General features: G+C 36.0%; 1 protein-coding gene across 14 annotated transcripts in view; it reads right to left on the reverse strand.

The window, feature by feature from the left end:
* The window catches only part of LOC131701508 (neural cell adhesion molecule L1-like protein), a 69,472-nt gene extending 53,390 nt beyond the window's left edge, over positions 1-16,082 (reverse strand). For 10 of the 14 annotated variants that reach the window (XM_058999758.1, XM_058999755.1, XM_058999768.1 and 7 more), the window contains exon 1: positions 15,763-16,080. The gene's annotated coding sequence lies outside the window, so the exon portion shown is untranslated. Of the gene's footprint in view, positions 1-15,762 lie in introns of all 14 variants that reach the window. The other 4 variants (XM_058999764.1, XM_058999760.1, XM_058999752.1 and 1 more) reach the window with 2 other exon arrangements.
* Positions 16,083-27,517: the final 11,435 nt, after the last annotated feature.

Raw genomic sequence — 27,517 nt, forward strand, 5'->3', positions numbered from 1 at the left:
CTGCCTCTGCCTCCACCACCGCCAGGAGCAGAGGAGCTGGAGCTGCCTCTGCCTCCACCACCGCCAGGAGCAGAGGAGCTGGAGCTGCCTCTGCCTCCACCACCGCCAGGAGCAGAGGAGCTGGAGCTGCCTCTGCCTCCGCCACCGCCTGGAGCAGAGGAGCTGGAGCTGCCTCTGCTGCCCGTACCTCCGCAGGGAGTACGGTGGCCGGAGCCCCAGAAAGGGGAGCTGCCGGCCACGAAGAAGGGGGATGAGGTCTGGAGACCACTTTCCCCAGCAGCAGTTTCGCTGCAGGAGTTCTTGTGGCCGGAGCCCCACAGGAGGGAGCTGCCGGCTATGAAGAAGGGGGAGGTCGGGGGACCACCTGCCCCCGCAGCTTTTTCGCTGCAGGACGGGACCAGCATGCTGTCAGCCATGCCACTACCGGCAGGGGAGCTGACAGCATGTCCAGCCATGGGCCCACTAAAGCCTCCCTTCCCAGCCCGAGACTTTGGCCGGGACTGCTGGGTATTTAAGGGGGGAGGTGGCCGTTGAGGCCATGTGTGCTGCGCACAAGGGGGGGTATATGTGGCAAAGTGCCCCGCCCCTGTGTGCATTTGTGTGTTCTGTGTTGTGTATATGCGTGCGTATGTTAATGTTGGTGTATAGATTGGTACACGGGATATAAACGGGTCTGTGTTTCACGTATATTTAAAGTGTAGATTTGTATTTAGGCACGAGGAGAGCACAAATCACTTCACGTGCTGGTTAAATGTAATATGTGAGCACGGGGTTGCACAGAATTAATTCACGTGCTGGGATTCAAGTGAATGATTAATTAGTAATTGAATCCCAGCACAACAGTATATATAGATGCACATTTTCACTCAGTCGTGGTTAGGTGTTCAGAGAGTGGAGAACGGGAGAGAGAGAGGAGAGTTAAATCGTTAAGTATAAATATAATAAGTGTATTCTCACCGTGTTTGTTCGTCTCCGTTTCACCTGTGTGTTAGTGTCTAGTCGTTTTGTCTGTCTGTTTATTTTGGCGTCAAGTGCCGTGTCCTGTTTTGTATTCCATTGTGCAAACCTTTTATTTGTTATTAAACGCTGAGTGCAGCCATTACACTCGGCTCATCATCACAACCACCGTCTCTGTGCATTCCTTTTCTGGTCTGACGCCACCCACTCTGGCCGTCTTTGTGACAGGCCGATATAAAGTTAGCGCTGATAGATTTTGTAACGCTGATAGTACTAACAGTATACAGATATGGATAGTTCCTGCAAACCACAATTGACAGTTAGCTTGGGTTCATTTATTTTTATATTGTATAAGACAAACCCGCTTTTACATGTCCATTTAAATAAGCAGATAATGTAATATTACATGTGGGGACTGTTTTTTTATCGTTTGAAAATGTTGTGGAGCACTGAATATCCTTTGTGTAGTTAGTTTAATTAGGAGCCTGGGGACACCTACATCACCAGTGGGATTCCAAGGTCCAACTGCATCCTTAATATAGTCTCAGACCTAATATTGGAATCTGGAAACAATCTATGGATTGCTCATTTTTAACCACAAATGAAGATAAATGTCGAGAGGCAATAATTAGGACCCAGTCCTATGGGAGACATGTGAGAAGGGGCTAAATTGTGTTTCTCTTATTTATAGAACACTATAAAATCTACTGTTTCAAAGCGATTCTTTAAATGTCCAATATTTTCTATATATTTAATATAATTGTTCAGTCAGTATCATTCTTCTTCTTCACACACTGTCATTTGTGGTTGGAAGCTGGTAAAGGGATTTTGAATAATATTTTCAGTGGCCATTAAAAGCAAAGAAAAACAAGTTATTTCAGAGATCAGTGCATTTATAAATCTGCCTTTGAAGTTGCACTGACAGCAAAATAATACAATGCACCATTAATTTAATACTGCTGTCTGAGGTCGGGCTGCTGTTATGAAAATCTTTCTTTTCCCTCAACACCTTGTCGTGTGGTGCATCGCTAATGTCACCCTGAAAGTATGCAGTGTTGTACTTTTCTTACTCTGTAAAAAAAGAATGAAAGAGGTCATCACTAAGAAACTTTAAAATGGAGAAAAGTCATAGTGTATGACTAAATCTGATTGGCTGATTCAGTTCTTCAGCATATCTTCGCTTAACATAATTGCACTCCTGGCTTGTCTTGGGTCTTAATGTTTCCTAGGTGTGCAATCATGACAGCATAAATAACACCCTGCTTTATTACTCTAGTGCTACTCCATGTAGATTTTGGATGTTTCAGATTCCTAAAATTCTACAGTTCCATAACCTAGTGATCACAGGTGTTATTGTCAGACAAACAAAATTCCTTCGGTATTTTACAAATTCATATTTGGACATCCACTTTCTAGATTGGACATAGACAAAGTGTTGTGTTATGCAAATGTACTAAAACAATATTTAACATGATTTAGTAACAATACAGTGTTCTGTAACCAAAGCGATGTGCATCTGCACAGTTAATTAATATAAATACAAGCATCTCTACCCATTATCTGCAGAGAATAACATTACTTGAATTGATAAATGTATACCTGAGACTTCATGGAGACAATGCGATTTCTCTTGTTTATGAGGTAACTGTTCAGTCTGATTGACTTTTGTAGAGGCAAGCATTCACTTTAGTTAACTGACATGTCAGGCAAAATTGATTGCAAAAAATGTTTAGTGTACAGTTCAGTAATTGTTTCCCAACACAGAAAATGCAGTGCACTGAAGCAAATGCAATAATACAGAGATGTTCTTAAGCTGTCAAACTTAGTTCGCTACTTTTATTAAGGGAAACATTGAGGGCCACATTTTCATATATTTCTAGTTTACTGCAGTCTTTAATTAACGGAACTTCTATTTTTTTGAAAGGAGAAAAACATATCGACTTTACAAAACTGGTTTCAAACATCTAAGTAATGTACAGTAATAGAAGGTCTCTAGAGCACTCTCAAGTTGTGTTTATCAGTTTTGGACATTAGTGTTGAATTTTCCCCTGGAGTACACGCTTTGAAAATATGGCCCTGAGTGTTCTGTTTTGAACACATTTTCCACTGACTGAAGTGGAGTACACTTATGGGGCAATAAAGCATGGCCATGTTCACTTGAGGGAATCTCAGCTATTTCCGAAGAGCCCAGCTGAGTGTCCTTACTAATTAGCAGAAACCAACCCGGAGGCTTCCTTTTACAATTGGCAGTACAGTACTTTAAAGAACAAGTAGTTCCATTTTTTTTGTCGCACCTTTTCTGTGCCTTTCTATTATATTTGCATTCATTGAGAGGGGTTCTGGGTTTTAATGCTGTTGAGTTTGTATATGTTGTATCTGTTTTTACCTGGCTATGAGCTTGCTTTGAGCTTGTCTGGAGACTTCTTGATCTTTCAACTCTGCTGACCAAACCTACTCTATACTGTAGAGAGGCCGTTCTGTGACATGATTTAAATGTAATGAAAAATGTCTGTTCAATCCTAGGCAGCTCACAGATAGGTAAAGACAGAAATCTTGAGAAACATATTTAAACTAAAATGTGTACAATAACTCTTAACTCATAGAATCAATTGCTTGCTCTGGCTATCCTTTTGAATTTGAATCGCTCCTTTCCATATGACTCACTTTGGTGTGACTTCTATCAGAAGTGCGTCCGGAAATTGTTTTTGTTCATTACTTGCTATAAAAAATATAGCAATTAAACCAAATACTAGTTTGCCATAACCTTTCATATATGAAAATGTGAGATTTATGAATTGGTAGTAATACATATTATTTAAGATATACTAAAACTGGTATGCTATCTTTATGTAATGCCTCTCAAGAATTATACAGCACGCATTGTAGAGGGAGGTATTATTGACATAATGACATTTGCTAAGTCCCAGCAGGTGAGCAGGAAACAACAGAGGGACAGTGGGACACACAAAAGACAAGGCAGAATTAAAGGCCACTGTAAACAAGATGACTCATAATTGACATTTAGAGTCCAGGTACATTTAAAAAAAAAACACATAATGGGCATCCAAGAGTGAAGGGATTTACAATAAAATAGATACTTCTCTCTCATCATTGTATCAAGCCCCAGAGACACCAGGAATTGAAGCCTGCGGACACAGGTCTGTGTGTAACATTTGTCAGTGCCAGAAGCAGAGCAAATCCCACAAGAGTCATGTTGCCAATGGACGCCACTCCTGCTTAAACTGGTGAAACTTTGAAAAGAAGCTTTATAAAGACAGTTCATCTTAAAAACAGGTAGGGACAAAATCTGAGTTGAAGAATATAACCAAAACTAGATATTAAAAAATTGATTTAATACTTCCAGTTGTAAACCACATCCCACATTCCCTGAGTTATGATATCCAATTCATCTAGACCCTTTAAAAAAATATTTAATAATTCAACAAATTCCAGTACGAGTACTATATAATTCCTGTTTGAGCTATTTGAAATTAAAAGCTCAAACGCGACTTCTGTTGCACGATTTTAAAATACTGTGCTTTTTATACCATATGTGCAGTGCATTCTTATTATGTGTTTAATGTGCATACACAGTCATACACATAGGATTGTATTGGTACATCATTGCAATTATTTAAGATTTAAATGCAATATCTCAAATATTTACTGTTACAGATTAGGAATTGCAAGTACTCTCAGATTTCTTGATTCCTCTCAGGTGCAATGATATATATTATTATTTTATTTTACAGTCTTGTCTGACTGCTCTTTGTAAATCACCACCAATCCCCTTGAAAACTAAAATGTCAACCCAAAAATATAATAAAGAATGACATTCAAAAATGTCTAGTAAAGCAGTCTGCTTCTTAAACACAACCAAACTTGAATAATAAAATGTATAATAATTATAACAGAATTTGTTTTTATTTTAATTAACTACATTTTTCACTACAATATAACCTTGTAAATGAAGGTCATTCCATACTAATTGGTTACAACTGCCATGAATTCTGTACAGTGATATTGACAAAATTGTTCTGTAGGTCTCCAAAAATGCTGCAGGCCTTTTGACCACCCTGATCTTTACCACCTCTATTAACAGGTACAGAATAAAAGCTTTTGTACTATAAATCTATCTATACGTGTAGTTCAAAGCAAGTTTCTGTAGGATCTCTTCCATTGTATATTGATTGTAATGGAAAGGCCTGAAGCTATTACGAACTCTAAAGGCTCTACCATTTCTAGTTTTTTTTTATTTTTTTTATAAGATTAAAAATCCTTACAGTTAAGGACAAATATTTATGGCCATGTATTATGTTGCACTAGTTTTTTTTTTGTTGTTTTTTTTGACATGAAGTAAAATGTTCCGTCCAAGTCTGAGTCTATAATTTCCTGTCTCTTCTCATTTTTGCTCTGCAGAAACACTGGTTCCCTTTTCTCAACCTTGTTCTTTCAAATCCTTGTTTTAAAATTGTGGAATTCATTTTCAATTGGTCTCCCTGACCTTTCAGTGATTGAATATAATACATGTAAGTCATACAGTCATGAAAAGATTGCTACTACACTGTCTGACAATCATTTTCAGGGGCTCTAGCAACCCGCTTTCCTGGTCTGCGACGCTTCAAAGAGTCCATAGTTCAATGAAAGCCACAAAAAAGTTACAAGCACTTGTTTTAACCCAGTTTGCTTTGAAGCAAAACCACAGGGGATCAACAGTCATTATACTGGAACTGCAAAAATCTAGTGAGTTGAGTTCCAAATTGCTAATTATTTTTTTTTTTAATTACTCACCATACCCTGTCGTAGGTAGCAAATTTTATGTACACATTGCATACCATTGCCAATTTAGTGTTCTTCCTTAAAACAATGAAATAAAAAACATTTGTTATGTTCATCACTGATCAGATCAGTCTGTAAACTAAGCAATCACATAATATGCACATAGTAATAAAATACATTTGTAAATTTCAGAATAGATGATCATGTCCAGGGGGGGTATTGTGTAGTAATCTGGGAGTCAAAGAGACTATCAAACTAGGATAAAAAAAAGTAATGGAACAGAATATTAAGAAATAAATATTTAAAATGATAATTAATAAACAGGCAGTGGAATGCAACATTGATTCCATCATCAGACCAGACCCAGATTGGCTAAATGGAACCATGCTACTGAAAGATGACAAGAGTGATTTTAAATACTGTCACCCCTTAATCTGTTCCTTGTTATTGTTCCCCCCACAGGGCTGATTCTAAGCTCTGCTGTAGAATAGTTAATTAAAATAGACTCCAATCTGTTAAAAAGCTATGATATGTATTTTCCTGAGGAACAAAAGAAAACCTTGTTTTATTGCAAATAGTTTTGACATCAACCATCTCAATACAGGTGGTTTGTTGTTTTAATGTTCAGGAACATGTTGAAGGAAGCTTTACAATTAAAACCAATCTCTCCTATTCAATTCAAATAGCTTCATTACACTTCAAGTCCCTAATCTTTTCAAACCTACTATCTGTTTCATTGATAAGCTAATGCAGTTAGATATTGCTAGTGATATAAGTGCTCTCATTTATCTTTTATTAAGGTTCTGTTTATTATTAAATGAATTAGACAGCAGTAAATTACGTTAATTCAATACGTTTATTTGTATTCATTAAACTCATTTAAATACTTCTTGTTTTTCTTGGGAAAGTAAGTCAGTCTTTTGGCTAATTTAGACTTAGTTTGTTCCACAATTTTAAACCTAGTATGTGTTTTACAAATACTATAGTGTGCAGTTCTTTAGTAAACACTTCAATGCTAATGTATTTTCATAACACTTTATCTGGCAAGCAAGACGCTTCAGTTTAGTCTTAGGAAGTTAAACACATACAGTACAAAAAATGAACAGCCAGGTTTCTAAATTGATTTACATTAAATATTAAAATCTTAACCGTTGCTCTATGGCATAATAAGAGCTGCAGAAGCTTGAATTTGGCAGAACAAATATGATATGAATGCCTGCATCCTGGTGGTAAAACCAAGCAGTTTTTCCACATGTTGAGCAGAGGCATTCAATATTTCTCATTTTACTGAATTACATGGTAACTAAAATGCACAACAGCCCCAAAAGGTTGATCTTTCTTTGACAACAATGTGTTATTGCTTCATAGCCAAAGCTATATTGCTGTATTGAAAATTGGTCTCCAGTGGACAAAGGCTTCAGATTCTGTGTGCCGCCTTAGTGTTGGTCTGATTCGTGGAAATGGTAACTTTAGTTCCCTCACAAAAGGCAAAATATTTCCACTTTATAACGCTCCTCCTATTTTGCGGTTCCTTAACATTATATTGGTTAAAAAAACTGTTTCTCAAATATAGCGTGCATCGGTGCAGATTAAAAATGAGAAATAATACCACTGAGCAGTTTTGAATGCCCTTAGAAATCAATAAATTAGTCTACCTACCCGTATTAATAGGAAAGAAATAATAAGGTGATGTCAAGGAGAAATAATGCTAACGCAGTGAAGCATCACTGCCATAAATCTCAAAGACTCAGGAAAAATGATTTGTGCTTTACAGGTGGTTACCTTTGTTATACAGTATTGTATTACACATTATATAGTGTACAGTACTATGCATTTGTTGTATATGCAGCAGAATGCAAATACTGTGTGGTTTATATATTTATGAAGAAATATTGTGTTCATATTGAATAAAAAAAACAACTAATGGAGCAGAGAGTTATCATTGGCTTGCTTTAATAAAGCTTCTCTCATAGTATGCTGGGGCTGTTGGTTCTTATTTTTTAATCAGGAACTGAATTATTTTTGTGTCTTTAAGCAGTCTAGTTTTCACTGCCCGATGTTCAGATATTATATTCATACTTACAATAAAAAGCGCCCAGCAATTGATATTTTCAGAAAGAAATAACATTGCATTTGATCCATGTAAGATTGGTTCAACCTTCTCTTTGGTTGGTTTGTAATGTTTTCACCACTGGTGTATTAGCTATTTGTGAGATGTTGCGCTTTATCAAGACAGACTTCAAAATCCAGAACATTACCTTTTAGCTTCTTGTACAGTATGTTCTCTGAATGTTCTATGCATTGTTTCCTGGTTGAAAATATGTGCTTTTCTTGAAGATGGATATTCTATTCTACTGATCACTGTATTATTTCTTTACCAAAACACAATAATGATCATGTACGAAACAATGATGAATGGTGTCATTTGGTTGTAATGTAGATGCATAGCTTGTAATGAAATTCGTGCTGGTATAAAAAGGGTTGAGCAGAATCTGAAACACATCATTTATCCTATAAGCCAACCTGTCAGCACACTGAGCCAGCAGGGTTGCCAAACAGCCTGTTCAAGGCACCCAAAGGAGCAACAAACATCTTAATGAGATCCCATAGGAGTTCACTACTCGGACCTTCTGTTATTTAGACTACCGTGTACAAAACTCGAGTTCTGATATGTTACCTTATTTAATGCATTCTTATTAAATGTTGTGGTTTTAAAAAACTGAAGCTGAAAAAAATGTATATTGCAGAATTTCAACGAAACCATTTTTCTAGGTCAAGATGTCCTAAAATGTGAATTGTCTACCTGGCCTACACTGTAAGTTGCATCAAATATGCTTCAATAGAAAAGTCCAAATTATAAATATCATCTTTGATTGAGCTGTTCCGCAACACAGCATGCGCTTTAAATTTTAATAAAAGCTTTATACCAACTTGAAGTTATAGTGCCATAAACCACTGACCTCAAATGTTTCAATGATTATTTTAGAGATCATTGCTTTAACAGCTCATCATAATGTTTTTGATCATTGTATTTCACCAGTCCCCACCAGAAATGGCGAATTGTCCTTCACCCCTAATTTTATTTAAATTCATTATCCATGCAGGATTAATTTAATTGATAATTTAAAAAAAAATGGCTTTCCCACTGTTATGCTCTGTTAAATCATGAATCATATAGGGTCTAAATCCCAATAGATTCACAGCTGTCTCAGTGCCATATTTTCTCTGTAATAAAGGATTGTGGTAATAGCTAGGGTATTAAAATAACACTGAAAAAATATAAGACCGCAGAGATCCAACAATGTTACATTATTCATATCTTCTCTATTTCCCAACTGAAAACATAGAAAATAGAGATGAGGTTATAGAAATATGCAAATTCAAAATTCAATTATACTTCTACCACCAACACATATCAGTATTTATTTCACCAGTCATACCAAGTGTGTGTGTGTGTGTGTGTGTGTGTGTGTGTGTGTGTGTGTGTGTGTGTGTGTGTGTGTATATATATATATATATACACACACACTGCTGTACGAAAGTCTTAGACATGTTGCATTTTTCTTCTCTGTGTTCCATAATGAGCATCAACAATTTACTCAAAGCATCCACTAGTGTTTTCTACTATTATAACAACCTTGGCTTCCATAAAGAAGGAAAAACATTGAGTGAAATAACTCGCATCACTTGATTTTCAAGGTGTGATATCCAAAGCATAATCAACAAGTACAGAGAAAACCCAGGGCTGGAAGACCCAAAAAGCTGTCTAACAAGGATGAGCAATACTATCCTTAAGGAATAGAAAGAATACAAGCGTTGATTTGACAACAGAACTGTCCGAAGGCACAGGTGTCATTGTCCAATAAACAGTGGCTGTCCAACAAAGCACAGAGCTCTGACTAACTCATTAACACAGTCATCCTGCACTCTCTTTTATTAAAGTGTGTGTAAAAGCCACATAAATGGATTGCTTGTCTCTCAGTTCACGTTCTTGTTTTAGTTTGTGTCGCTTCTTTTTCATGTACCTCAATGCATCAGTATTTGCAACGCTATGCGTACTCTGCCTCATCTGACCCACTTCTGCTATTTTTGCTTTTTGTATACTTTTAAACATTTATTTTCTTTTGAATATTCATAAACTGATTTACGTTTTCTTCCCATTCCACATCCACTAAAAGTATTATAGTTTTGTGTAAGTATTTCAATTTATTTATTGATCAATCTAGTAGTTACTACACCCAGCAATTGCCACAATAATCAGACTTTGATTGGCCAACAGAATCAGGTGATAATTTGTTTGTGAACAGAGAACCAATGTGTGATGTTTGAACATTATTTGATCCTCTGACATCTAAACGTACCGGCTTTATCCTAGGATGCAATGTAGGACTGCTTTTTATAATGTTGTAGTCAAAATAAAACAGCATTTTAATCTATTGTGTATTTCCTAGTATTTCCTAAATAGTACTGGAAAAACCAACTTTCAGATAAAAAAAAAAAAAATCCTGTAATTTTTTGGTAAAATTCAGAATAAACCGGAAATGCGGAACACTATATACAAACAGAAAAGGCATTGAAATCAGATGAATTGTGCTATTTTACAAGGAAAAGCAGGAACATATCCCACTGAGTAAGCACTGACAACTGCAGGGTGTTGGTGTTTCAGTAATGACTGGACGTTCAAAAAGCAGTCAAGGTTATCTGGCAGTCATACACCTGCATAGCATGGTAAATGAAGATCCACTTCATTGATTTCCTAATGGAAATGGGTCCTACCAAGCTGAAAATGCCTTTCTCCAGAGGGGTTGGTCTGTTTGGAAGAACACAGCCTGTTCTGTCTCACCTCTCTTGACCTGACCAATTGCCAGACATCAATCCAATTGAGTCTTTATGGGGTGAATTTGATCTACTTCCTCTGAGCAAAGCAACCACAACCTGCACACTGTTTGAGGCTTTGGAAGATGAATGGTACCTGATACTGCACCGCAGGAGACCTTACATGTTGGAGTCCAAGCTGTTATTGCCTCAGGAGGTGGACCTTGCTAAAAAAACTGTGATATACACCACCAGGTTTGTAGCACATGTATAGCAGCATAAAGAAGATCAAAGCCATGTATCTTTTATTTTAATTTATATATTCCTGAACACAGTTCTGATATCACCCCTAGTCTCTTGTATGTGCAGTATAGCAGTCATTTACTGTTTTGTATTTGTTAAATTTCTTCTATCCAGGAAAACCCCCTTGAGCTGATCTATCTAGTTTTCGAGCAAGATAATGTATATTTTGACATTTTTAAAATGATTTTGTTATCTGGAACTATTTTACCAATGAAAATTGCCTGCCACACTTTGAACTACATGTTATGACACATTAGTGAGATGTGGAAGAGAGAATTCAGATGAACCAAATAAACATATACGCTGTTTATCTTTGCAACACTAAAATCAAAATATGTTCCCCCTAAGGGGAAGACTGTAGCTCCCAATTCTAAACCTAAATACATTTCCTGACAATAAAGATGATCTTACCACTGCTGCTGTTTTACAAAGGACAGTCATGATTAATGATCCGTGTAACATCATTATGGGTTATACAGAGCCAAGCAATAGATATAATTCATCAAACAGAGCTTCTTTTTTCATTCCTGATACCATCCCCTTTTTCATCAAGACTTAACGTAGGCTACTCAATACTAATCCTTACATTGTATTTGATTATTTGCGACAACAATGCTCAAATGTGTATGTTTTCACAATTTAAATCATATATTACCATATGTTATTATATTTACTCAGGTCTGGATGTTAGATTGAATCAGCTGCTATTCCTTCATCAGAAAGCTGTCATTTGTATAAAAATGTCACAATTTGCAGTGACAGATAATATTTTCCTCCTTTGTTTGACATAGAATACTGGTAGGTACTGTAGTTTTGTAGTTTTTTTTTTAAAATTATACATATGGGGTTTATCTTTACTAAAGCCATAAAAAATACTAAAGATACTGAAAGGCACCTAACATCAGACCATACATTTCTAAAGCAATGTGCTTCAGGTGATTTTCTAGTAAGGTCGTTCTCTGTGGTACACTTCAAATGTCCCCAACTCATGCTCCAGCAGAACGCAGAGCCATTGTATGGTTGAGAACAAAAGGGTCTGTTCAGCGCTTTTTGTGCTCCTATTTTAAAATAGGTTAAGACTTTATCTAAATGAGTGAGATATCAAACCAGACAACATTTAAACAGTACACAATGTACTCATTTGTAACATAATGGCTTTCATCTTTCTCTATTTCTGTGCTATTTATGTGGTCAGTGAAGTAGAACTACTGCTCCCAACACGTCCTATACCCCTTCAAATTTCTTAGTATAAAGAGACTGAGCAGGAAAAACCCTATAATGTGAATGTGAAAATACATAATGATGCAAGTTCAAAAATGAATTTGAAAAACAAAATGTTGTGGTTAAGCATCTACCAAGTTTTCTCCAATACATATTTCATTCATCGGTTGTCCATTGGTTAGTACTGTCTTCCTTTGAAACAAAGGGTATATTATCCAACAGATGACTTACTGACCATTGCATTTACTCAGTAAATGTCATACAAGTAATTTTAAAAGAATGATATGATTCTTGGAATAGATTCTTTGTTAGAAATGCGTTTCAAGCTCACTGCTTAGATCACAACTGAGTTAATCATTAAAATGAATGTGTATTAAGAATGATGTCCTATAGTCCAACAACAGTGACCTATGACTATGATGGAACAATGGCACCACAAAGTAATTACCGTTTTAACACAAAGAAATAAGATATTGGCACTTTTTATGTATCAGTTTAGTGCAGAATTTAGTGTCCTCGAGCTCTTGACTCTCAACTGATATTTCTATTTTAATTGTGCATGAGCGATTTCTATGTACTTGCAATAAAACATTTAGGTACTAACAGGAATACAATAAATACATTCTCCATGTGTAGTTGTTCATCAGCAATACATTGATTTCCAAGGTTATTACTGAAAGTACCAACGGTTGCCCTGTCAGTGATCCTTGACATGAATCTGCTGACAACACCAGTGGTGTCCTTCAGGATTTGTTATTTTCTGCTCACATTCTGTGTTCTAAGGCCTTTCACAGAGATGGCTTTAAATCATTTTATCGAGTACTACTGTATTGAAGGGAGACTGTTTATGGATATTATTTTAAGTGGATGAAAACTGGAAGTTATCTGTTATAGCCTGCTATGGTGCTGGGGCTGTAACAAGGGAAATGTAGTCAAACACAGATTTGGATAGAAGGAACACAATTATTTTTCACAGCTGTGAATGACTTACACATTTTACATATACTGTAATATATATATTTTTTTCCTTTAACTGGTACCAATTGTTGTTGCAGGCTTCAACACTGTTACAAACAACCCCAGGGGTGTTTGATAGACAAGACGACCACTATTTGTTAACCTGCAACCACAGATGCTTTGGAAATCCAAGAGGACCTGGGCTCTGTGTTACAATATAATACATTTCACTTCTTGTTTATCAGAATGTCTAACATAGGGTCATAGGAAGAAAAATGACATAAACAGTATTTGTGTCTATAAAATCTCCAGTAAAAGGTCTATTTATTTTAACACTGGCAGCAGCAAAGCTGACCTTCATCCCACTGAGGGAGTTCTGAAATGCTCAAACGTGGCTAAGGTCTCATTATTCCAAAAATTATGCAAATAGAATTGTTACAATCTACCCCTGTCACATACACTGGACATGAGTGCACATACAACATACAAAAATACAACAAGCTGTGAACTACCCGCTATACACCCAAAAGAACAGGATACAATGTAACAAACACACTCCTAGGAGAGCACTTTGCCTAAGGGAACACCCTTGTGGTAAAACTGATTTTTCCTGTTGTAAATGCTAAAGGAACAAGAACTTCACTTAAAAGAACGCCTTCTTGGCACCGATAGTGATTTGTTCACAACGGATACAGTACCGTTTTGTAACCTGATAACTCATCATCAAATTCAAATGTTTTTTTTTACTTATTCAGTTCATATGTTGATGCACGTGCATCTTGACAAGTCATATTTATTTATTTATTTATTGATTCATATTTTGTCTGGTGTCTTAGGTGATGATGTAAGGATACATGCAAAGTGATTTGCGGGTGCAAAACCCCCCACCGTATATCGTGTTTAGTAGCCGTAAAGTGTGATTTTACCGTCCGCTAAAAATGCGGAGCATGTAAAGAATAGTGTTCACCTGGCATTCACCTGAGCATGGAATTGGGTGGGATCTGGATACTAAGCAAGTACAAACATTATAATGTGATGTAAGGATTTTGCCTTGCACTTAGGCAATTGCTGTCCCTCCAAAAACCTTACACCTCTTCTTACAAGGTGTAAACCATTGTAGAAGATAGAAACTAAGAGCTGTATAAAAGCACACACCTGCAGAGACCTGTCATTGGCTTCAGGATGGCTGCTGTGGTACACATCCTGATGCGGCAACATCTGGCTCTTGTTGAGGAGAGACAGGACCACGTTCAGAGGAGAAGGGCAAGACGAAGAAGACCCTGCATATTCAATCCCAGGGTCACTTTGTTTGGGATGTCGGAGGATGCGGTGCTAAAGCGTTATTGTCTCACTCCATAGGTCATCTCTGACCTCATAGCTAAATTGAGGGATGAGCTAGACCCCAGCATCAATCTAGGGGCCACTATCCCTGCACACCTGATTACGGATCATTACATGTGCATTAAGCTTACATAGGGCGCAGTGCAAAATAATTGCCTGGCCGCAATGCAATTTGAATTTTGCATCCGCAATTATGTGCACTGTGCCTATACTTACATCACCCCCTTACAGAACACTTCAGCTATAAAAACACACTGCTTACTTCCCGAGGGGTGATCTTTCAGCTGGAGACTACTGTATATGGATAGTAGTATAGAGTTTACATAAATAGATTTTACTACATTTCTACCATTTCTACAACATTGAAGGTAAATACAATAAAGTTATATATATATATATATATATATATATATATATATATATATATATATATATATATATATATATATATCAGGACATTGAATTCTTAAAATGAAGGATTTAAAAAAAGTATGTTTTTGTATGTTAGGTTTCATATACCTGCATAGTGTAGTTAGCAACACTGAATTCAATAAACCGCACCCAACTTAGGTTCTGTGTTCTAGGTACTTGTTTTAATGAGAAAAGCACAAAGAGGCTGCTCACATCATTGCACAAACACTGCACTGCATTTCGATGTCAGGTTTGAAGTTGCTTGCCAAAATTGAGAAGAAGTATTACTTGGTAGTACCAGTATACAGTAATGTATCTGGCCAGAAAACAATTTCTAAGCTGTTGTTTAAATATAGAAAACACGGTCAAGGAACAAGTAGTGTTGCTATGCAACACATATCTCCACTTTCACATGCCTTGGTACTGTACTGTGTATTTCTTGTGCACCAAAACAGTTTTTTTTCTTCTTTCCCTGCAGTTATTTAAATAAAGCAATGCATGTAATACTTCTACAGAACTCTCCATTGCATGCATGCGTAATACAATGTAACTAATATGATAGACTGTTGATGTCTTCATTTATTTTAATCGTCCAGGGATACAATGGTCCCCAGCATAACCGTGTTCAACCCAGAACATTTGCACATTATTATTATTTTTTTTTTATTTTAAAAACTCTACATTCCACTCCTTGGTATTTTAATTGCTTACAAATATAATGAAAACAAAACGACTACCTAGACACATAACAGGTCAATTTACAACCGTCAACTTTTTTTTTCCTAACACATCACCATAATCAGCAATATATATATATATATATATATATATATATATATATATATATATATATATATATATATATATATATATATATATATATATATATGCAAATACTAAAGTACGTTTAAATGTATTGTATTTAATCATTTTAGCCCCCCAAAAAATCTGCAAAAGCAAAATAGATGTAATACTTACCTTTAGCACACGTTAATTCCACCGCAGCAGCTGAAAATGAAATAGGGCTTGACAGTTCTGTACTCCCTAACAGCAGGAAACTAGTAAAGTACGAAAAAAATGCATGCAATTGGCCAGGAGGAGCAATGACACATGAATGTATCTCTCCCTAAATGCAGTCACACCAGTGCAAAAAAAAAAAATCAGTTTCCCACTACAAAGGCGTTAAGAGGAAGGATACCATTCGTGACCAGCATCGAGAGCTTCACAGAATCCATGGCAACCAGGCAAACCCTGAAAAATTCCTCCGGAGAAAAAGACTTCACGACTGAGATGATTAACACACCCCAAAACAGCGGCGCAGTATTCAACTGACAGGAAAGGTGTAGAATCGCACATCTGTCGCGGCTTTGCCCTAGGAAACCATTTCAGTTCAATTATTATTTAAGCGTCTCCCTCATTACGATTGCTCCCACTTCAAACCGATTGTAATATATGCTAGAATGTTGGTATATATTTATTATATTATCTATTGGTTTGCTTCTTTCATATTGATCGAGTAGTTTTTTTTTTTTTTTCTAATTCACCAAATGGTCAGTTTCAGGTGCCTTATAGTTGTGGCAGTGTTCATTTTTCTCAATGGGTTTTATTTATGTAGCTATTTATTTATTGTTTGTTTTGGGGTCAGAGCTAGTAGTTTTTTCTGGCTTTCTAATGGTCGTGCTGGTTGAAGAGATCTAATACCCATTTAAGTGTTGGTAGCTGGTTCAAATAATCAATTTAAAGTCCCAAGATACTTTAAAATTCTAAAGCCAACTGATTGTAGATTACGCTCCTCAAGGGATTTTTTTGATGTAAACCTGAGCTTCATATACAGTACCTGTTGTGTATAGATTTGTTGTGTACCTGTTGTTCCATTTGACAGCTCTTGCTAGTCACCAGCTCAGCGACAGCTGAGACACCAAATGCATTCTATTATATAGTAAGATTGAACCTCCTTGCTGGATGCCACATGTGTAAATGAAATGGAAAGCAAAAACAACCTATGATCTGGAAAGTTACAAGTTGTGTCTTGCTGTAGATCTCAGTGATAATAACCTTCTATTGGTATCTGGATGACTGACAATGCTCCATTTAAATAATAGATACCTGAGCAGCTGGTCAAGGCTTAGTTTGCACTTTGATTTCTCACAGCTAGATGCATCTTTTTATAGTTCATATTTTTTTGAAGCCATGGTCTTCAAAAAAGACCGGACATGGTCTTGTTTTCATTTTGCTATGTTGACATATGCTGTGTAATAACATGATTTAAAATCGAATTGCTTTCTAATAAGTTTTCTTTCATGTTATTGATAATAATAAAGTATTCACCAGCAAAACACACTTCCAGACCTTGATGATATTGAACAACAACATGTGATGCCAAATTCATAGAAATCTTCCAGCCTTATACGAGCACCTGGGAATTAAAGAAATGTACTTAATTGAGTTCATTGCCTCTGGGAGATTTGGGAAAGGTTTTTCATAGCTAATTTAATTTTCCTTTTGTCATATATTTTACATTGTAAGGCATTGTTTAGATAGCCACCCATTCCAACTGCTACTTAAGTATGGATATGTAAATGTGGTCAATTTCATTTGGCGCTGTATATGAGCTTATCTTACAGCATTGTATGAGAAAATCTGACTTCTTATATATATTGACTGTATCCTGTAGATGGATGTATGGTCAATCTATAACAATCAATGTGATTTATAAACTGGGTATACATTTATTTTATTTATAAATGTGTTTATTTTTTATGCTACCGCGACAACGCTCATTTGTACTGTATACATGTACTTATGTCTAAAATATTTACATTGAGATCAATTAATATAATATCATCTGTTTAAATGCTGCCTGGTCTACATCACCAGCAAGAATAATGCCTTCTGGTTTTTATTTGGGGTTGATTGGTTCTTGCAGTCAGAACAGAAGGCAGCTGCATTATATAGAACATGTGCAGTATATCAATACAAAATATAATAGACCTTTCGTTATTTTGTATCATAGAGAAACAGTGGAATGTCCCATGAGCATGCTGTGTTCCAGAAAGTCCATGAAATTATGTGAGTGCTGTATGAGACGCAATCTGCTGTTGTGCATTTAATTTATAAAGGGTACACTGCTCCCAGGCTTATGAATATTTTATGCAACACAAATATTGCAAAACTACAAAAGGCAGGTAGTCAGGAGTTACTATTACTGTTCTGAAATGAGTAGACAGACAGCCTCTATGTACCCCCAGGTTATGATAAAAATCAATAAGATGTGCTATAGAATGTCCTATGCAAGTTTCAGAACAATTGGACAAGCAGTGCCCCACTAGCTTTCTGATTGCTGATGACGTACACATCATCACCAGTAGGGGATGTAATGTCCATTTAATAGAAATGTTATTGATATCACATTGGTTGTATGCGATGGTAATGACTGCACATTAAAATGAGCTGTAACTATACATTATATGGATAAAATGTGTCAAACTCATACTGTATACTTCCAGCTTCTTATTTTCTTTCGATAACTTGTACTAAAGAATTGCCATTACAAGTTGAATCCTCAACTACATACTGTACACCTCGCCTAAGATGTGCTGGAGTAGAAGCGATAACTTCAAATTCCCATACAGCTCACATTGTGATAAAGTCAACCTTTTGAGTCTTTATGTTGGACAATGATCAGGTAGATTGTGTTGAACAGATGAAAAGTTAATACCAGGGTGTTTCTATTGACCATAGGACAGCTATAGACATGTTATTAAAGGTGTTGACAATTACTATAATAATAATCATCTTTACTTTTATATAGCACCTTTTATAGTGGACCACCATCACAAAGTGCTTTACAAGATACGTGACTAGGGTGTGTGAACTATGCATCAGTTGCAGAGTCACTTACAACAACATCTCACCCAAAAAACGGAGCACGAGGAGGTTATGTGACTTGCTCAGGGTCACACAATTAGTCAGTGGCTAAGGTGGGATTTGAAGCAGGGACCTCCTGGTTACAAGCCCATTTATTTAACCATTGGACCACACAGACTCCTATAAACTAATTAAGGTTTCTTATAATGGTTGAGTTACATGTTTTATAGCACATATTCCATAACATCATTTTTAAGCTCATTTTAACAAAGTTGTGCAGAGGAATTATTTAAATGATGTTACCATTATTTTTAGTATTAGTATTTTTTAATATGAATTCTACAGTTTAGGAATATCAATAATACATATCTATAAAACATGTATTAATAAAATATATATTCTGATAATTTATGTAAAGAACACTGCTAAGATAAATTAAAAAAAATCTTCCCTTTTGTCATTAAACGCTTTTTCCCCATCAACTGCACACAGGTCTGTTAGCTATATCATGATGTGACAACCAAAAAAAAAAAAAAAAACCTCAAGTAAGGCATCTTACATTTCTGATCCTGTTTCATGTCCGTTATGCACTGGTAAGCAATATAATTAAGTTAGAGGGACTGTCTTCTAGCATATGTTGTTAAAGGTGCTGGAAGCTATATATTCCTGAAATGTTACTAATTTATGCAAGCTTTGTACAATATAGGACTGTTTCTAATTCATTCATTCATGCTATTCTAACTGACAGTAAATATAGATTTTTAGGTTAAAATAAATAAAACGTTGTGGGACTCCAGTCAGGAATGATAGTAATAATCATCATCATAATCATAATCTATGAATCCATAATCAGAAAATAATACATTATGAGCAAGGTCTTTATTATGATTTCCTTAAATGGAGGTTTGTGAATTGAGAATGGAGAAAAATGATTCCCTTGTTCACTTGCTACCAAAAAATATGTATCCATGTGTGGATATGAGCAAAGGAAATGGTGGCAATGTTATAAAGACATCTTACGATTAGACATTTTAAAATAGTTCCAGGTGTTATTATTCTCTTATCTCATATGGTACAATCTACAAATGGGATTTTATGCTTAATACAACACCCACAGGCTCAGTCAGAGTGCATCCAACAGCCATTTTAGAAAGTAAAGCGCTTGCTACATTGCTAAGAACAGTCATTAGCACATTGATTTCAATGGAAATACATATGACAGTAATAAAGCAAATGTGCTATTTTATTCAATGTAATAATATTTTAAAAAATAAAATAAAAATCCAGCAATTATATAAAAACAGAACATTTCAATCTGATGATCATATATATATATATATATATATATATATATATATATATATATATATATATATATATATATATTACATTATTTAGAAAGTAATTGCAATTGTACTGTGCACAGTTTACAGTTGGTCTGTTAGCTTTTAAAATGCTGTTACAGATTTGCACTGGTACATATTTTATGACTCACTGATTTGAATAATTTGCTTTACCTGTGTCAACCAGTGGAATGCATGAACCTAAATAAACTGCTGTAAGGCATACATGTATGGACTTGTACCATGTGTTTTTATGATTTATATCCCTGACTGTAGAAATATGTTCCTTGCAGTCCCCAGACAAAAATAAATAAATAAATAAATACACAGACTGATTAGATAAATCTAGGGAACAGGCAGCGCAAAAGCATTCAATTTAATCAGTTTGATACAGTGCGGTTATAGTAATCTCTGCCAATGGTCATGCAGTAGCTTCCTTAATGGTTTAATCACAGGAAAGCCATTGTACAGTACTAATAGCTGTAACATTCTCAAACCAATTTAAGGAAAAGTAGAGATCCTATTCTATTTGAGAAATGAACTGTATACAGCTCAATGGATATACCTACTCCAAACGTGCCAGTGGTGCAATCTCTGCTATAGTGCTGTTTTTAATTTGGGACATATCCTACCATGTGGAAAATATCTATCAATGGGTTATGAACTTGTAGAATCACAGAAAGCGGTCACATCTGGTAGATTACATCACAGTGGCCACGATATTACGAATTAAGCTAAATAAGGGGCTATTTTTATGGCACAATGAGCGCTTACAGACATGTAATGAATTCTGTTTCTGCACAGTGGTGTTGGTCTTGTTGACAGCCAACACATGCTAGCATTAAATAGCAGAAACGGATGGGCCAAAGCTTCATGCAATGATATGTAATTGGTAGCATAAGCTAATATATCACTTTGTTTAATTAACGTTTATAAAGTTTCCTTTCTGAACAGAAAAGTTTGTTTTCTGAAAGGAGTCCGCTTCCATCAATTAGCTAGAGTATGTCATCAACCATTGGGTGGTACCTAATTGTCATTGCTGTTGTGTGTATCATTGATTAGCTGCCTACCTGGTAGCCTGCATGTTTCAGTAGGAGGGAGACATTTTGACCTTCCTACTGTATCTCAAAGGCATCTGACTCATGCCAGCATTTTAATGAGTCACCAGGTGCTGGGAGTATGGGCCAAAATTATCTTGTACACCTGTGTCTTTCATTTCAATCCAAAGCATTTATTCTTTTGGAACATTAAACAAAAAACAAGTAAATACATGTTGGTTCATCTTTGTTGTTCAGACTTATGTGCTTATTATTCCATTAAATACTGTGGCTTACTGCTTCACGCATGTGAATTACCACAACAGTGGCCCCACCCTTGGAGCACATGCAACGACATTCAAAATCATGATTATTCATTGGCCTAGTTATTGAGCTTGTCATCTGTGGATTCTTTGTCAGAATTCAGGTTTTCAAACACTCACAGCAAAAGGGGAATACAACAGGTAGAGAAAACAAAAAGACAGAGTCAGTATACTTTTATCTTTGTTACCGATAAGTATAGGAAATCCAATGACAAAATCAGGTAATGAGGGTTCGGCATTTTGATTGTAATTGTAATTGATATGTCCACAAAGACAACATGATGAAGTCAGGGATTACTTTGGATGTGATAAAAATATCTCCTGTCTCGACTACCCTCCCACGAGCAGAAGTGAAAGCAGAGAATGATAAAAAAAAAAAAATGAGGGGGAAATGTGATCTGTACCACAATTTCTGTTTCATGTCAATTTGCTTAGTATTACCATGACAAAAGGGTAACGTTTTACATTAAGTGTTTCTCATGTATGTCTATTTACACAGTGGTTACTTAGTAAATACAACTATACTTACACATATTAGAATGTTATCATGCAAGCTGTGCGTATTGTAAAAACACTATATTGGAAATCCCGGGCAATTCTTTCACAGTTGACATGCTTTGGGTGGAATAATGAGAAGAAATCATGCGGAAGTAAATATTCATGGATATTTTCAATGTGGTAGCAGTTTACTAATCTTTGTAAAGACTTTCCAATAACATGATGATATGCTTTGGTGCCAAAGGCATTGAAATGTCACTATTTATTCAGGGATAGGATAAGAAGTTGGAATTAATTAATAACAAAAACATTTATGTTTGAGAGAGATCATTCTACGCCTATGCTGTTAGCAGTATACCCATAAAATGCTTTTCATTATATTTATGTGATTTGATACCTAGGAGATCGATTAGTGATATGCAATTGTATTGAAAAATAAGTACGAGTGACGTAACCTGACATTTTCTTTTGAGTTCTACTACCCATTTGTGTTTCATTCAGCCAAATGCCATGTCTAAATGAAAAAAGATTAAAAATACATCTACAGCCTAGAATACTGTAGGATATCAAGTTTCAGACTAGCAAAGGTAACTTACTGAGTGCTATTTGATTTCGGTTAGCTGAAGAGAAATGTAATTTATTGAGTACAGTTTAGTTTAGTTAGCTGAGGAAACAGTACAATGTAGCAGTTAATGTTCTGATACTGTTTAAAACAAATATGTTGAATACAAAGGAAAAAATCAGCTTACTTGTGACTAAGACGATATGGTAAACTTGTAGTACTGCCGTGAAAGGAAAGCGAATTGCAGTCTTTTTTTCTTCATTCTGAGATGTTGTGAAATATCAGGTATACCTTCCAGTTGCCCTTTTGCCAAGGTCTTAAGATTATTTTTTCGTGCACTGATCATTTATTTTTTAATCGATCACAGCCCACAGGTATGATTAATTGATTATTTATTAATCAATTAAAACCCTTAATTGAAAGTATGCTGTATGTTTGAATCCCACTCGATTCAGTAGACAATCTTGGTTGGACACACAGGGAACATTTTATCACCCTTGCACTCCCACAGGGTTAGAGCAGAGAATTGAAGGAACCTCATTTTGTTCCAGCAGCCATTACTGGTCAGGCGTCCAAAGAGTTCTGGCAGAGAATTCCCAGGTTGGGCCCTTGCCTTTAGGTTTCAGCAGCTTCATCAATCCATTAGATTCACCAGGTGAAAGAAAGTACTGGAATTATATATTGCACCATGTTTCATTTTACTGAGCAGGTCACAACTGAAAAACATTACTGTTCACAAGAATACATTTTTTTATGTTGTTCTATAGTTTTCCTTTGTCAGTCGAAACTGCAACAGCAGTTTAAGTTCTCATTAACCCTATTCAGCTAAAGGATTATCGCATACTTATATAAAAACCATTATAATTCACTTTGACAGTGTGGGGATTTTATGTTTGTATAGCTGAGTTAAAATGACTGCCTCAAAGAGTTTTATTCTAAGGAAAGGAAGAACTCCCAGGGGCTGTGATACAAGGATGATAAAGTCTGTGGATCAGCAAGTGAGCAGAACACAAAAACAAATCATACCTTCACTTTCATACAATGATGCAGTTTGTATGCTGAGCACAACATATGTAGAATTTAAACCACAGCATCTTAAACCCGTAAATGATTCAATTCCATAAGGTGCCATAATATTACAATCATTATACTGTACATTGTAGTAGCTGGCTGTCTGTTTTCTTTGGATGCTTTTGAAGTTGGCTTTTAAGCCTGAAGGAGCATCATTGAGCAGCAGCTTGAATCATTCATTCTGTTCATGAGCCACACTAATCACAGTAGTTTTTAATTCTATGCAAAACATTGCACATTCTAGATTAAAGGCAACTTTATCATAGCAGTCAACATTTTGGTATTATTGCTATTAAACACTCAAATTCTTTGATAAAATACAATTCTATATAAAAGACAGACTGATATCATCACACCTAATTTTAATTGCTAAACATACCATAGACCAAAATAATGAAAACATGATATATATATTCTATCACAATTTCACAAATAGAAGCATCATCTATTTGATACTGTTCCTGCCCATGTTGACTGTAATATCTTACGCTATCATTTCTTTCCTGATATAACTGTAATTACATTATGTGTCGTGTCAGTGGGTTTACTGAAGAAACAATATTAAATGTGTTCTATAACTTTAATTGTAGTTGACAAGTCAGCATGATTGCTTATTCACAGTAGGAGAAAAAAAAATCACATTTTGTATGTCATAAATCTGTTTTAATGGATTTAACATAATTTATTTGAGTCAGAATAATAAAAACATCAGGGAAAGATGTCTTGCACTATATACCAGCCTTTCCAGATTCTTTCCTGAACTTCACCCAACTCTCTGCCCTTAGTGACATGTATAAAATGTCAGTGAATCAATGCAATGGTGAAATGGCAGTGGGAAATCTTACAAAAAAGCCCTTTGTTCCCCTACTGGAACTAGGCTGAAAACACTTCCAGTAGTAACATAGGCCAGGGTCACATACTTCTTCCTGAGGCAGTCTACAAAATAATCTACAAATATGCTTCCAATATATGCTAGTATCCGTCAGCATCTGCTGTCTGTCCAAACATCTGCCCGTACATCTTCATCTAATTATAAATAAACACATGGGACTGTTGTAAATCACAAAAAGACATAGCTTGCCTGGTTGTCTGTTGTTCTCAGGGATGTTAAAACAGTGTGTTCTTGTATTTTATCATCGAGTTCACAGATTTTGCACAACTGACTTATTCACAACCCATATTGTTAACAAGGATTTCTGTAAAGATCAGATCAGACTATAGATCAATAGGCTCTGTGCAAAAGAAATTGGTTCTGTACATTTTTGTGTCGTTTTAGAATTTCCCCTAGTCGTACCAGTAATTTTAGGCCACCATGATATATATATACATGTGGAAATAGTCAAATAGGATCTTTCAGTTTTTCATCAATGCTTTCTCCATGATTAAATGAGTAATGTACTATTGCTGGCATGAACTTGCCGGTTGTCAATCTTGTCTGGGGGCAGTAAGGAGTAGAGAATTGCATTGGCCTTTGCGCTCTGATAGCTTGAGCAGGAATACAGTACTGGCATACAGTAGCTCGCCTCTAATGGCCAGGTGCCCTACAAATCCAAAGCACCTTATTTTAGGTTAGTCACTTGCCTCCAAGGTTCAGTGGCTGGGTAAGGTTGCCTTGGTTCTGGGGGTGAAAAGAGAAGACTGGTATGACAGCGTGTATGAAGAAGGTCATCCACTGATCTCAGCCCTCCTGACAGGCTGCAGTGAGGGGACATTTTATTTGCCAATTTCAAATGAGTAGAAAAACAGGTAGAAAATGATAAGCAATTGATTAAAAAAATAATAATAAAAAATACTAATTGTATACAGTAAATATGATTATGTATGGTATATTTTGGTATTAAAATTACATTTCATTGTCAGAACTACAATGCTACATTTCGTTAAGGGTGTTTTGAACTACATTAAAAATAAATAATAATTTAAAAAAAATCTTAATTATTAAATGCATTATATTTTTGTGCCCCAAAAGAACACATCTTTCAGGTACAAATTAACAATAACCAAGTGTGCATAAAATGAAAAGCTTGTTATTCATTTAATTATGGTCATGCCACTATGCTGATGTAAACGATTGCATTATTCATAGTTTTCAGATTTTGACTGTTTGAATCAATGTGTTCCCCCAAGGAAAGCTTTCCATATTATACTGACAGCCCTGCATAAAAAAGAAACTCTGAGATTCCCTTTCTCTAAGAATGGTTTATATTGTATGTTATTCATTTCTTATATTTAATGGTGGGAAATTGCCTCAGTCACAATGCTTGCATACTCAGCATGCAGAATAAAGCCATGGCTGCTGTTATAGGCACTCATGTGAATTGTGGTGGAAAGTCTTTGGAATCCCTATGCTTTAAAGATTGGCCACTGAATTATAAAATCACACTGTGGCTAATTGAATCAGCAATACTGTGTATCTGTATTTTGTAATTAAAATTAAGGGTAAAAGCTGCAGGTGATGCAGTCTTCAGAAATTGTATAGCAGATTATCTGTTTAAAGCTAAACAATTAGTAACATGTTTGTTTTTTTCTTTTAATCTAAAAATGAAATTCTGTGTTAAAAATCCTGGTGCAACTACAAAACAATTGCCCTGGAGAGTAAAACAAAATCATTTTAAATTTAAATTAAATTAAATAATAATAATAATAATAATAATAATAATAATAATAATAATAATAATAATAATATATACAATACCAACTGCAGCACAGACACACAGATACAACACACAGACACACACACACACACACACACACACACACACAATATCAACTGCACCACAGACACATAAATGCAGGTGTAGACCAGTGTGTAGTTCTGACAATAAAACTTCGATTATTAGCCTCCTGTACTAATGCCACATTAATATTTATATCTGCACCATGAAACCAGTGAATAAAACTCATTATAAGATATCCACAGTCCTCATATTCCAGCAACTTTTTCTTTTTTTTCAGTCCGAGTTTTAAAACCGGCGACTTAACATGAGTTGGAGAGTCCCACACAGAGTCACGGATCTATTTGATCTCGTTCTGCTGTTGATGATAATGAACAAGCTTGAGTTCAAATCGCTCTCAAGTCAGTCCCAGTGGCTGACAGTCACCTGAATAAATCCCCCCAAAAATGTTCTTTAATTTTCTGGACCTTGAATAACCAGCCATCTGTTTAGGCCCTTTCTATTCTGGTTTCACAGCAAGGGCTGAGTGGAGGAAGAACCTCAGGATTTGGAAAATGAGAGAAGTGCTTTGTGACTTAGAAAAGAGGACAGGGTTTCACCTGGCGGTGGTGAAACTGAACCGATCGCCCTCCAAGGTTGGGAAGCAACCGTTACTAGCTGCAGCACAGACACACAGACACAGTACACAGACACAGACATGCAGGTGTAGACCAGTGTGTAGTTGTGACATGTCTCTTCCTCTGCCTCTCTTTTAGGATTACAAGAGGAGCCTGCGTTTGTTGAGTCTGGATGGTATCGAGCAGCTGGCAACCTGCATGCTTCACCCTGAGGCTGTGCAGTGCATGGAGCTGTCCTTCCAGGAGGAATACTTCTGCTCTCCACCTCCCCTTTCACCCCTCCCTCCCTCCCCTTTCCCGTCTCCCCCTCCCACATCATGCCTATCCCCTCTCCCCCTCCCCTTCTGTCTGTGTAAAAGAATAGAAGGTCGACACCCGTGTTTAAAGAATAAAACCTTTGGATATTCCTGCTTGCCCACCAGGCAAGTGATTTAGGAGTCCAAGATGCTAACCACCAGTGGCGTCATTCTACAATAATGCTAAATATGTACTGACTATTCTCTAATAGTTTGTATATGTTTGGTAAGACAAACCACATGATACACCCTTTCTCAGCAAATACTAAGAACTATATAAAGCAATGAACACATGTATTTCTTTAAATATGCTTAATATAACAAGAACAGTAATAATAACAGTAACAATAACAAGCCCTAAAAGGGTATTTACACATAAACAATGACACACACTTCAAAATACTGCTTTAAACCATTTTCCTCCACATGTCCTTGATCATAATG

The sequence above is a fragment of the Acipenser ruthenus genome, chromosome 25 (assembly GCF_902713425.1).
Source record: "Acipenser ruthenus chromosome 25, fAciRut3.2 maternal haplotype, whole genome shotgun sequence".
NCBI lineage: Eukaryota > Metazoa > Chordata > Actinopteri > Acipenseriformes > Acipenseridae > Acipenser > Acipenser ruthenus.